We start from the raw sequence: 13,336 nt of genomic DNA, 5'->3' as shown, positions 1-13,336 counted from the left end.
CCCCGTATAGTGCCAAAAAGACAAAAGACGGCACGGAACAAAGAAACCGATTAACAAAGAGAAGCACGTCAAGCAGTGTTAGGACAAAATTTTCAACGAAAAAATAGATAATTTAACAGAAGAGCAGAGTGACTATGTTAGGGAGACAGATCGGAGAAGAAAGCAATCATATAGAAAAACAAGAAAAAGATCGGATGGCAATAAAAGTGATGAACATAATACAGAAATAATAAATAATATTCGCTTAGGGAATCAGGTAGCGGGACACTTATGGAAGACATCTTCAAATGTTGGATGCACAAGGAGGCAAGGACGTCACTGTCTTAAAAATGAGGCATTCATTACGATCAAACTATAGAATGAACATCCAAGTATAGCAGTATGGAGAATGAAAAAAGCATGTAAATTTTGTAAGGCGAAAAAATTTAAAGGAGAAACAACATGTATACCTTGCGCAGACCGTAAAATATCATTTCCATAACTGAAATTGTCTCCACCTGAATTCGTTGAATATATGAAAGGCAAAACAGGGATATCGAAGGACTTTTTGAAAAAAAAAAAAAAGAAAAGACCCTATAACGCATGCGGAGAACATCATCATTTGAAGCAACAACAATGACCGAGGAGGAAGGATTTAATTTGGTATAAAGAATTTACGTGCAAGTTATTTGCCAGCAAAAAAGAAACGAGAAAGTCTTTCACTGATGTATTTTTGTCCGTTATCACATTTATAAAACTACTGACTGAAAACTAAAACCCCAACGAAGCGAGTTATTATCAGCTAGTATATTTTAAAAAAAGATTCACCAATAGGATCAGACGTACTGAACACCCCCACTCCCCACCCATCCAAAAAAAACGGTGGTTACACCTTATTTTCGTATAACAGAAAGAGCCACATAATGGTGCGGCACTTACAGACAAGCAAAGTATCTTTGTGCTTTTCCCTTAAAAGCTTTAAGCCAACCCCATTCCAGTTATCGACAGCAAACTGTTCAGGTGCCTATGAAGCCCGTGTAGAAACCCCGTCGTACTTTTGGACAGGGTCTGTCTGTACTGGCGATGAAATAACGTAGAAAATCTGTTGACCGATAACTAGGTAGATCTCACGCCACACCATACACATACGATTTTTTCGATCGACGATGTTTGTGACAAAAAGTCCTTTCCGTGAATCTGATTGCTTATTCCACACTCATTCCTACCTACGAATATAACTCTTTGCCCAAGCAAAGGAAGTCGGTAATAAATGGGAGGTTTCCCGACTTATTAGTAAGGAAATATGCGTGCTGTTCAAGTGCTTCCATTATTTTATCCGCCCTCTGCAGTGTAACGCCACCGAGGACAACTTTGTGCATACAGAATTCTGACAGCCCTGGTTTGTACGCCTGCGTATAAATTTGCATGATGCACGTCCACGCGCCATCAGAGGCCACGGTACATCTGAAATTCAAAATATCGGCACCTAGGAGCGTGCGAGGGACCTTCGAGGATGTGTCGTCGACGAGTGAAGTAAGCTGTATCTTTTAATTACAATTGGCTGCTCCGATAAAAGGTTTGTAATTCGAGAATAACTTGTTCCATTGTTCCATTGATCCTTCCAGTCTAGCAGTGCCCAGTTCCAGTCTAGGAGACATTAGGTAGAGACGTTTGATAAATAAAGAAGGAAATAACCGGAGATGTATACAGGAATTATGACCATAAATAATGAAAACTGACACGGGTGAATATAAACGAGAATTGAAGCAAAAACTTTCTACTCCAAAAGAAATGCATACTATTATTGTAAAAATACAGTTTTCATTCTGCATGTGCTAAAGTTTCTCCCGCTTGTTTTCAAACTAAGTTCAACCTGTTCCCGTGAGTGGCGCCGTCACAGCATGTCTTCAGGATGGCTGCTACACTTGATGTTCGTCAGAAGCCACGTTCTGTCATAGAATTCCTGTGCTGTGAAAACGATACAGTGGGAAACATCCACAAGAGGTTGAAAAAGGTGTATGGAGATGCTGCTGTCGATCGCAGTACAGTTAGTCGGTGGGCAAGCAGGTTACGTAAAGAAAGCGGGCACGGCAATATTGAAGATTGTGTGTGTGCGTGTGTGTGTGTGTGTGTGTGTGTGTGTGTGTGTGTGTGAGTGAAATCTTATGGGACTTAACTGCTAAGGTCATCAGTCCTTAAGCTTACACACTACTTAACCTAAATTATCCTAAGGACAAACACACACACCGATGCCGGAGGGAGGACTCGAACCTCCGCCGGGATCAGCCGCTCAGTCCATGACTGCAGGGCCTTACAACCACTCGGATAATCTTATTGAAGATTGTCCTCGCAGCGGCAGGCCTCGTACTGCATACACTCCAGACAGTGTGCAGAGAGTTAACGAATTGGTGACTGCTGGCAAACGCATCACAGTGAACGAATTGTCACGCTACTTTGGGATAGGGAAGGAAGTGTTTGCAGAATACTGAAAGTGTTGGGGTTAAAAAAGGTTTGTGCCAGGTGAGTTTCCAGGATGTTGACAGTGACTCACAAAGAAACAAGAAAAACGGTATGCAGTGAACTTTTGGAACAGTACGAGAATGGTGGAGATGAATTTCTTGGAAGAATTGTGACAGGTGATGAAACATGGCTCCATCATTTTTCACCAGAGACGAAGAGTCAATCAGTGGAGTGGCATCATGCAAATTCACACAGGAAGAAAAAATTCAAAACCACACCTTCTGCTGGAAAAGTTATGGCTACGCTGTTTTTAGTTTCTGAAGGACTCTTGCTTGTGGACATCATGCCAAGTGGAACCACCATAAATTCTGATGCATATGTGATGACACTGAAGAAACTTCAAGCTCGACTTAGTCGTGTTCGACCACATCGATAAAAGCGGGATGTTTTACTGTTGCGCTACAATGCACTGCCACATGTCGGTCAAAAACCAATGGAAGTGATCACAAAACTCGGATAGACAACACTGAGACACTCGCCTTACAGTCCTGACCTGGCTCCAGGTGACTATCATCTCTTTGGGAAACTGGAAGACTCTTTTCATGGAACAAGGTTTGAAGATGATGACTCCCTTGTGCACGCTGCCAAACAGTGGCTCCAATAGGTTGGTCCAGAATCTTATTGTGCGGGTATACAGGCGCTGGTTCCAAGATGACGTAAGGCAGTTGAGAGGGATGGAAATTATGCGGAGAAATGAAAATATTGTTCCTAGAGGATGTATCTACACGCTGTAAAACTTTAAAATATGTAAAATAAAAGACAGATTAAAAAAATAGTATGCATTGCTTTTGGAGTGACTCTCGTAGTAAACATGGGAGCGAAAACGAGCAATTTACTTGATGATTGTGAATGTGTGGCAACAACCAGCAGCTAACTTCAGTGAGGGTTGTTGTTTTATTACTACAGATCCTCGATCAGTCACATTAATGTGATCACCAACTATGTTAGATGTTACCGTGCAACGGCCACTTACAGAGTGGGCAGAGGGGCCGCGGGAAACAGTGCTATCGTTGTTGTAATGCGGAAAAGGAGAAATTTTGAAATTTGTGGTAAGATCCTATGGGACCAAACTGCTGAAGTCATCGGTCCCTGAGTTACACACTACTTAATCTAACTTAAAATGACACGCTAAGGACAACACACACCCCCCATGCCCGAGGGTGGACTCGAACTTCCTTTGGAGGGAGCCGCGTGAACCGTGACACGGCGCCCAAGACCACGCGGCTACCCCGCGTGGCCGGAAACGGAGACATTTATCTGACGTTGAGAAAGACATGTTCACTGACTTTCGGGCCGACGGTGGAACTATTCCCGAAACGTCTAACTTTGTAAACTGTACAGGGACTGCCGTGATTAAAGTACTCTGTATTGGCAAAATGGCGCTCTCCAAAACCGGCACCGAGGCAACTGTATTGCACCACAGGCCATAGATGACAGGCGTGAACGATGGCTGTAGAAGTGCGTATGGGCAACTGTTGAGAGACTGACAGCTCAAATGAACCAAGTTGCTACCAACAGAGTCTCCTCGACGTATATTCAGCGGAGGTTGCAGCGTATGGACGTTTGCAGCAGGTGACTGGTTCATGTCCCATGCTGACTGCTGGTCCTCGGCTACTAAGGCAGGAATTTGTACCCCACCACCGCAACTGGACCGTCCACTGAGTGATGACAGGTCGTCTTTTCCGGTGAATCGCGTTTTGTGCTCCATCGGACAGATGGCCGTTGGCGTGTACGGTTTGAAACGTCTGGAAGTAAACACCCTGAATCCTTTGCGGTACGGGGAACGTTTTCGTGGCGTTCTGTGGGTGATCTCATCATTTTGGAAGGCACAATGGATCAACACAAGTATACATCAATTTTCGGGACCATGTCACCTCTACAAGCAGTCCGTGTTTCCTGGGCGTGGTAGCATCTACCAGAAGAACAATGCAACGTCACACACAGCTCGCAGTATATGTACGTGCTTCGAAGAGCACCAAGATGACCCTGCTGTTCTCCCCTGGCCAATAAACTCCTCGGATTTAAACCCAATCGAGAATCTGTGGGAACGCCTCGATAGTTCGTGCCATGGATCCTCAACCGAGAAACCTAGCGCATTTGGCCACGGCACTGGAAATGGCTCCACATCCCTATCGGTTCGTTCCAGAACCTCAATGACTCTTTTACTACATGTCTGGCAGCAGTCCGCGTTGCAAAACGTACTTATTTAGGCTTTTGAGAAGTGACCGCGTTAACGTGACTGGACAGTGTATGACAGAACTGTAAAGTGTTTGACTGAGTTCTCACGTAATTGGGCTCAAATTTCAGCTATTGCCCATGGTTGCGGAATGTGGTACATGTTTGATTGGGCACGGTCACATTTTGCTGCTGATGCGACACGCATTTTGATGACATAAAACGTGTCAATATGAGCCAAGATGGATAGCAGGGCCTGTATCTCGGTCTTCACTTGACCTTAATCCGTAGGGATTTTCTTACAGGAGTCATTCAATAATAGAAGTGTTCAGAAATTACAAAGTATAAATTTCCGGACACATGTTTAGTGGATGTGTTTTTCTTGTTTTGATCTCTACACTCAAAACTACTTTTAACAAAAAATGGTTCAAATGGCTCTGAGCACTATGGGCTTAACATCTATGGTCATCAGTCCCCTAGAACTTAGAACTACTTAAACCTAACTAACCTAAGGACATCACACACATCCATGCCCGAGGCAGGATTCGAACCTGCGACCGTAGCAGTCGCGCGGCTCCGGACTGAGCGCCTAGAACCGCTAGACCACCGCGGCCGGCCTACTTTTAACACATCGCACTTGTTTTCCCCCTTGTAGTCCCCAAGGTATCTAACCTTATGTTGGATACCTAAATTCAAGCGTGGCTTTGCATCTCTTACAGGTATCTCAATGATGGAAGTTCCAAAACTGGATCCACAGACGGAAAATTAACATGTGCACTATAAGGTATTGCACAGTTGGTGATTAAATGTGTACGAGATGGATGATATCACAGGCGCATCAGCAGAAAGAGTTGGAACATTGACTATGAGAAATGTTAGAAACTAATCAGCAGAGTGTGTTTCATATTTATTAATATAATGACCTGTTTTGACAGAATTACACCATTGTCACATCTAAAAAGCGGAAAGGATGGTGCATACGTTTCTTTGAATTTTAGATATGAGGATGGCCTAATTCGTCCGAAAGAGGTTACAACAATGAATACGTACTGTATCATGTTGCTCTGTTCGAAAAATTAAGTAGAAAATTTTATGAATAAAAATTGGCCAAATATTTTGTGTAATGTTATGTCTAAAAGTATGATATAAAAAATGAAACAGAGAAACATTAGACGCACCACATTCCTTGTACATGCTTTCGATTATCATTCACAGGCGAGTGAAATATTTCTCTACTTTATTTGTTGCTTTAGACTTATCGTTTCACAAAATATGTGACCGATCAGTATTTGATTCGAAGAAAACCATTTTGCCAGTGAAATGTCACGCCAGTGTAACTTTATTGCGCAAAATAGCTAGTCCTTGATAAGATAAACTTTTTGGCATCCAAAAGGTCTTTCTAGAGGCTGCTGTTCTCGAAATGGAATAACTTCTTGTACTTTATTTGAAGGAAGACATTTTAAGAAACATACATTACACCAATGCACCTTTGTTTTAGCAAAAATAACTGTGCCTTGAACAGACGAACTTTTTGATACCTTATTTCCATTTCTAGCGTCTTTTGTTTTCGAAGTGTCCTCAATTTAGTATTCGATTCGATGGTTTTCTGTTTGATAGTTAAGTAATACATCAAAGTAACTTCTTATGTGCAAAATAGCTAGGCCTTGAAGAGGTGAAATTTTTACTCTTCATCTATATAGCCCGCAGCAGCTTCTAGATGAATATTTCAATTTTCCCTCAAATTACTAATTAAATTTTTCTTAACTGCCCTGCTTAACTTCATAGAATTTAATTTTTTTGTGAAACTAGATCTCACGCTGGTCTATTTGATTCCCCATTTGTCTGTTTCTCTCCTTTCTACTGCCAATAAAATTCAAACAAAAATTCTTCCACAAGTCACTAATGGATTTTTCTTTATATCCCCAAATTATTTTCAAGCAAATAAACTCGTTTTACAAAAGCAGACCTCATGATGATGAGTTTGAAACGCTTTTTGTCGATTTCCCAGTCATCTTTTGTCTTTGAAAATTCGGACAAAAACCCATTGGCTAATTTATAGCAAATCTTTTTTTTTTTTTCACTTCACTCAAACATTTGACTGAAAAGATCATACGTTTTCCTGTGGCGACGCAACGTCGGTTTTTCAGTAATCTATGACAAATCTTTATGCAAGATTAATTAATGCCATCACTTCTACTGAATGCTGCCAAGAGGCATTAATTATTTTTAAAATGCGCTATTGCGACTTCTGTCTCTAGCTTTTTCATCTGGGACACAGCTAAAACGCCGTGCTTTAGAACATTATGACCACTGACCTTCTATCGATATAAATCCTACAAGGCTATAGCAGTGTCTAGGGGCAAGGAATGGCTGCCAGTCAGACACATGCATGGTGCACGTAGTGTCAGCTCTTTCACATCTATACTGTGGGACGGAGACAAACTGGTAGTGGCTCCATTATGCTCTTGGGAACATTCACGAGTAATTCGTGGAAGGCACCACGAAGAGTGTCGTACACTGGTTGCAGACCACTTACATGACATTTATGTTTATCGACGGCAATGGTATTCTTCAACAAGACCATGTTGCATGTCACAAGGGCAGGAGTGTGATGGAGTGGTTCGAAGAACACAGTGGCGAATTCCCCCAACTCACCAGATCTGAACCTGATCCGACGAATCTGGGATGTGATTGAACGTGGGGTCAGAGCTCATCTTCCTCCTCCCCGGATCTTACGGGTATTAGGTGACTTGTGTGTGGAGGTGTTGTGCCAGCTCCCTCCAGCGACCTACCAAGGCGTCACTGCTTCCATACCACGACGCGTCGCAGCTGTTGTAGGTGTCAAAAGTGGACGTACTGGCTATTAGGTAGAGAAACGTAAGATTCTGGCTGATCAGTGTATATGTCATTGTCAGAGGGCACAGAAGAAGAAGGTAATGGCCAGTATCGACAAAACTATATACTTATATGGATATGTTGTCTGTTCTTTCAGACATGTTCTTCTTCCGTGCGGTAATCGCCGGTATCGACAGAACCATATACAGGGCTATTACAAATGATTGAAGCGATTTCATAAATTCACTGTAGCTCCATTCATTGACATATGGTCACGATACACTACAGATACGTAGAAAAACTCATAAAGTTTTGTTCGGCTGAAGCCGCACTTCAGGTTTCTGCCGCCAGAGCGCTCGAGAGCGCAGTGAGACAAAATGGCGACAGGAGCCGAGAAAGCGTATGTCGTGCTTGAAATGCACTCACATCAGTCAGTCATAACAGTGCAACGACACTTCAGGACGAAGTTCAACAAAGATCCACCAACTGCTAACTCCATTCGGCGATGGTATGCGCCTTTTAAAGCTTCTGGATGCCTCTGTAAGGGGAAATCAACGGGTCGGCCTGCAGTGAGCGAAGAAACGGTTGAACGCGTGCGGGCAAGTTTCACGCGTAGCCCGCGGAAAATTGGCTCATGCCACAACTGGAGACCGACAGCGCCGACTTCATCTTTCAACAGGATGGTGCTCCACCGCACTTCCATCATGATGTTCGGCATTTCTTAAACAGGAGATTGGAAAACCGATGGATCGGTCGTGGTGGAGATCATGATCAGCAATTCATGTCATGGCCTCCACGCTCTCCCGACCTAACCCCATGCAATTTCTTTCTGTGGGGTTATGTGAAAGATTCAGTGTTTAAACCTCCTCTACCAAGAAACGTGCCAGAACTGCGAGCTCGCATCAACGATGCTTTCGAACTCATTGATGGGGACATGCTGCGCCGAGTGTGGAAGGAACTTGATTATCGGCTTGATGTCTGCCGAATCACTAAAGGGGCACATATCGAACATTTGTGAATGCCTAAAAAAACTTTTTGAGTTTTTGTGTGTGTGTGCAAAGCATTTTGAAAATATCTCAAATAATAAAGTTATTTTAGAGCTGTGAAATCGCTTCAATCATTTGTAATAACCCTGTACTTATAGGGATATGGTGTCTGTTCTTTCGGACATGTTCTTCTTCTGTGCGGATGCACACATATTCCCCGAACTCTTATGGGACTTAGTAAGAATGTTTTCCACGAGTAATAAGTGTGTTGGGATGGGACACTACGAGTGTGGTGTGTGGACATCCAAGGGGAGAATGTGGGTCTCGCGGGAGGCGTGCGCGGGTTAGTCCCTGCAGTCGCACTATCCTCTGTGCCCTCGGTGGCTCAGATGGAGAGAGCGTCTGCCATGTAAGCGGGAGATTCCGGGTTCCGGGCACACATTTTCACCTGTCCCCGTTGATATATATCAATGCCCGTCAGCAGCTGAAGGTATTAAATTCATTCTAATTTCGTTCTTGACGGCTGCAGGTCATCAACGGTGTCTGTTCTTTCGGACATCTTCGAAAGAACAGACACCATATCCATTTAAGTATATAGCATTGTGCTCTGTCGTCAGATCTGGCACAGTTCACCACCTATTATGTTTTACAGTGCAGGCAAGTCTCTGATCTTCGCATTTTCTGTCGTGGCGTCGACGTCCACGACCTTGTCACCCACTCTTTGCTTCACTGCCCTTCATCCAGTTTCCATAGCTGATCGAGACAGCAGCGCACCGAACAGCTGACCAGCTTTGCCATTTCCGAGACGATCGTTCCAATGTGCCGTGTCTTAACAGCCCGCCCTTTTATCAGAGTCGCTTATCTCAATTAATTCCATAGCTGACGGTTAGTGCGATATTCGCTCTTGCGCCAGTTATACACTGATGAGCCAAACCATTATCACCACCTACTTAATTGCTTGTTTGTCCGTCTTTGGAATGAAATACGTCACTGAGTCTGCGTGTCAGGGATCCGACAGTTTGTTGGTTGGTTTGTGGAGGTATGTGGGATTAAAGGACTACGCACAGGTAATGCAATTCGCGTAAATAACGGGCGGGTGATTTGCGTACGCGGTGATAGCGCCCGATAAAGACCCAGATGGGTTGCATAGAATTTACATCATGGGGTTTTACTCGCCACACCAACGTGAGTTCGCTACAATGCTCCTCAACCCACGTAGCACGACACGGACAATCGTACTGCTGAAAGACGACATCGCAGTCAGGGAAGACATCAAGCAGCTGTCAGTGTCTCTTCCATTACTACCACAGGTCCCATGGTAGCGCAAGAGAATGTCTTCCATAGCATAATACTTGTAACCTCCCCCTCACTTATCGACCTTAATGACAGTGAAAAATTAAACCGCTTATACCTAATGGAAATTTGGGAAAAACAAATCGTCACCGAAGTTAATCTGTCGGTAAAGAGGGAGGAAAGGGTTACATCTAAATGAAAGGAAAAATGCAAATGAAACTGGTGGAAATTAATTTTGAAAAGGGGTAAAGTTAATAAAGAAAGTAAATGTGCGGCCGTTACGTCAACAATTAACTAGCGGTAATTAAATATTTGAGATTTGGGTGAAATTACGGTCGCCAGTCCTAAGGACAATTACTATAGTAACTGAAAAAGACAGGTTATTACACATATAATTAGCACTAGAAGCGTGGCAACTGAAGGTTGACACGTGTAGTGTGAAAACTGAAAGTTTGTCAGAAGTAATAAATTTCGCTACACTCTGACTTAATTTAGCAAAAGAATTAATAAAACTGGAAAATTGAAAGTTAATTTAGTGACTGAGATTAATAGTGAACTTTGTTTCTGAAGCATATCGAAATTCAGTAAAATACAGTTAGTCTTGGGATACCTCAACAATCATTTCAAAAGCTACTTGAATCTACGCAATTTAGAAATAAGAGATTTAACTTTGAACTTGAATTAAATGATTCTGAACAATTAACAATAGTAAAATTTAGTACGTACCAAGCTGAGCTGCAGTCACAGGTAAGCTAAAATACGGTAACAAAACTCGCACTCTTAATTTGTGCTTGTGTAATCTAAATATTGTAGCCAGCTATGAATACCTTAACTGAACTTTGAAATTAAAGCAGTGAAATCGAATAATGCTGGCGTTTGTATTTCAACGACACTCGGGTTCATTCCGGAAAAGGAAGGGACCCTGCTTGGTAATGCAATTGGGACAATGAGCAATAAGGGTTAATGCTACGTTGCTGTCATTTAGTTATGAAAATGGAACAGTTTGAAAGGCTGAGGTCTGCCGTACAGTTCTAAAACTTTACGTGCTTCCAGTCTTCCTTGTTGCATGATTGAAGGTTTGAAGCCGTCGATCGAGGAGGTGGCGACAGTCACTCATTGTCGGCCGTCGCTGTTGCAGATGCTGGATGTTGGCGCGCCTTCTTCTCGACACGGTCTCCAGCCGAAACGGGCTCTTGATGTGTGCCAGCTAACGCTTCCCGTCCGCGACACCATGTCAGAGGCTAACATAGCAAGTTGAGCGCAATTACATGCTGCCAAACCCCGAAAGCGCGGCAACTCGCGGGAGCGTCACACAACACACCTGCTCCACTGCACTACTCCAGCCAGACTCCTCCTCCTCTGCCCGCGCTCTACGCGACGGAGTTAACACTACCAAAGATCCTAAACACTTTGGTTCTCCACGTGACCTATCGATGTATTCGTTCGATAGCATAGTTTTCCCTAGGTCAGACCCAGCGTATAAATACAAACAATATTCACAAAACAAACCAACATAAATGCATAAATATATATATATACAAACAGTAAAACAATTACAATATACAAAGAGAGAGAAATGTCATATCTTCAGGTGACAAAATAAGGAAAAATCTATAGTACAACAGATGGAAATAGAAGGATATGCATTTCCGGCGTTACATACTGCTCCCAACAGCCTGCTTCCATGGCGACTCGATGACGGCATGTGTGAGACAACCAGCGACCTAGTGTTGCAAAAATGTGACGCACACAAAGAGCCGAGACGTTTCGACTGACCGACGATCGAATCCCTATGGCCCCGTGCCCACTATCGTGTCAACATATGAACACGTAGGATTGGTCTGCTGCGGAGCTCCATGAATAACAATGTACGATGAACGGTGTGCTCCGAAACACTTGTGCGTACACCAGCATTTTCTGTTCTGGCAGAGATGCTACAGATCACCATCTAACCTACTCTACAGAGCAGACAAGCCGTCGAATCCCATATCCTGTGAAGAGTCGTGAACGTCCAACCATTCAGGTCCTAGTAGTAGTTTTAATGTCCTTCTACCTCTTTCCGTAGATGCTCATGACAGCAGCATGTAAACTTTTGGCCAGCTTCCCTATTTTGAGGTACTTGCTCACAGGATCTGCGTAATAATAATCTGCCCATTGTGAAAGTCTCTTATCTCAACGGATTCCGCCTTTTCAGCCCACATCCTCGCAACGGTGAACCCTCGTCCGTGTCTGCTGCGCTCGCATACTTTTGCTGTCACGTCACGTGCCTGCAACGCCACCAGGACGCATGCAATGTCACGGTGGGCGGTGGTCATAATGTTTTGGCCTCTCAGAATATACTTTCCTCATTTCGTTTGAAATTCAAATTGCTCTAAGCACTATGCGACTTAACATCTGAGGTCATCAGTCTCCTAGACTTTGTGTTGTTGTTGTTGTTGTTGTTGTGGTCTTCAGTCCTGAGACGGGTTTGATGCAGCTCTCCATGCTAATCTATCCTGTGCAAGCTTTTTCATCTCCCAGTACCTACTGCAACCTACATCCTTCTGAATCTGCTTAATGTATTTATCTCTTGGTCTCCCTCTACGATTTTTACCCTCCACGATGCCCTCCAATACTAAATTGGTGATCCCTTGATGCCTCAGAACATGTCCTACCAACCGATCCCTTCTTCTGGTCAAGTTGTGCCACAAACTTCTCTTCTCCCCAATCCTATTCAATACTTCCTCATTAGTTATGTGATCTACCCATCTAATCTTCAGCATTCTTCTGTAGCACCACATTTCTAAAGCTTCTATTCTCTTCCTGTCTAAACTATTTATCGTCCATGTTTCACTTCCATACATGGCTACACTCCATACAAATACTTTCAGAAATGACTTCCCGACACTTAAATCTATACTCGATGTTAACAAATTTCTCTTCTTCAGAAACGCTTTCCTTGCCATTGCCAGTCTACATTTTATATCCTCTCTACTTCGACCATCATCAGTTATTTTGGTCCCCAAATAGCAAAACTCCTTTACTACTTTAAGTGTCTCATTTCCTAATCTAATTCCCTCAGCATGACCCGACTTAAGTAGACTACATTCCATTATCCTTGTTTTGCTTTTGTTGATGTTCATCTTATATCCTCCTTTCAAGACACTGTCCATTCCATTCAACTGCTCTTCCAAGTCCTTTGATGTCTCTGACAGAATTACAATGTCATCGGCGAACCTCAAAGTTTTTATTACTTCTCCATGAATTTTAGTACCTACCCCGAATTTTTCTTTTGTTTCCTTTACTGCTTGCTCAATATACAGATTGAACAACATCGGGGAGAGGCTACAACCCTGTCTTACTCCCTTCCTAACCACTGCTTCCCTTTCATGTCCCTCGACTCTTATAACTGCCATCTGGTTTCTGTACAAATTGTAAATAGCCCTAGACTTAGAACTACTTAAACCTAACTAACCTTAGGACATCACACACATCCATGCCCGAGGCAGGATTCGAACCTGCGACCGTAGCAGCAGCACGGTTCCAGACTGAAGCGCCTAGAAGCGCTC

This window comes from Schistocerca americana, chromosome 7 (genome assembly GCF_021461395.2).
Source record: "Schistocerca americana isolate TAMUIC-IGC-003095 chromosome 7, iqSchAmer2.1, whole genome shotgun sequence".
Lineage (NCBI taxonomy): Eukaryota > Metazoa > Arthropoda > Insecta > Orthoptera > Acrididae > Schistocerca > Schistocerca americana.
Note: the sequence above shows the minus strand (reverse complement) of the source record.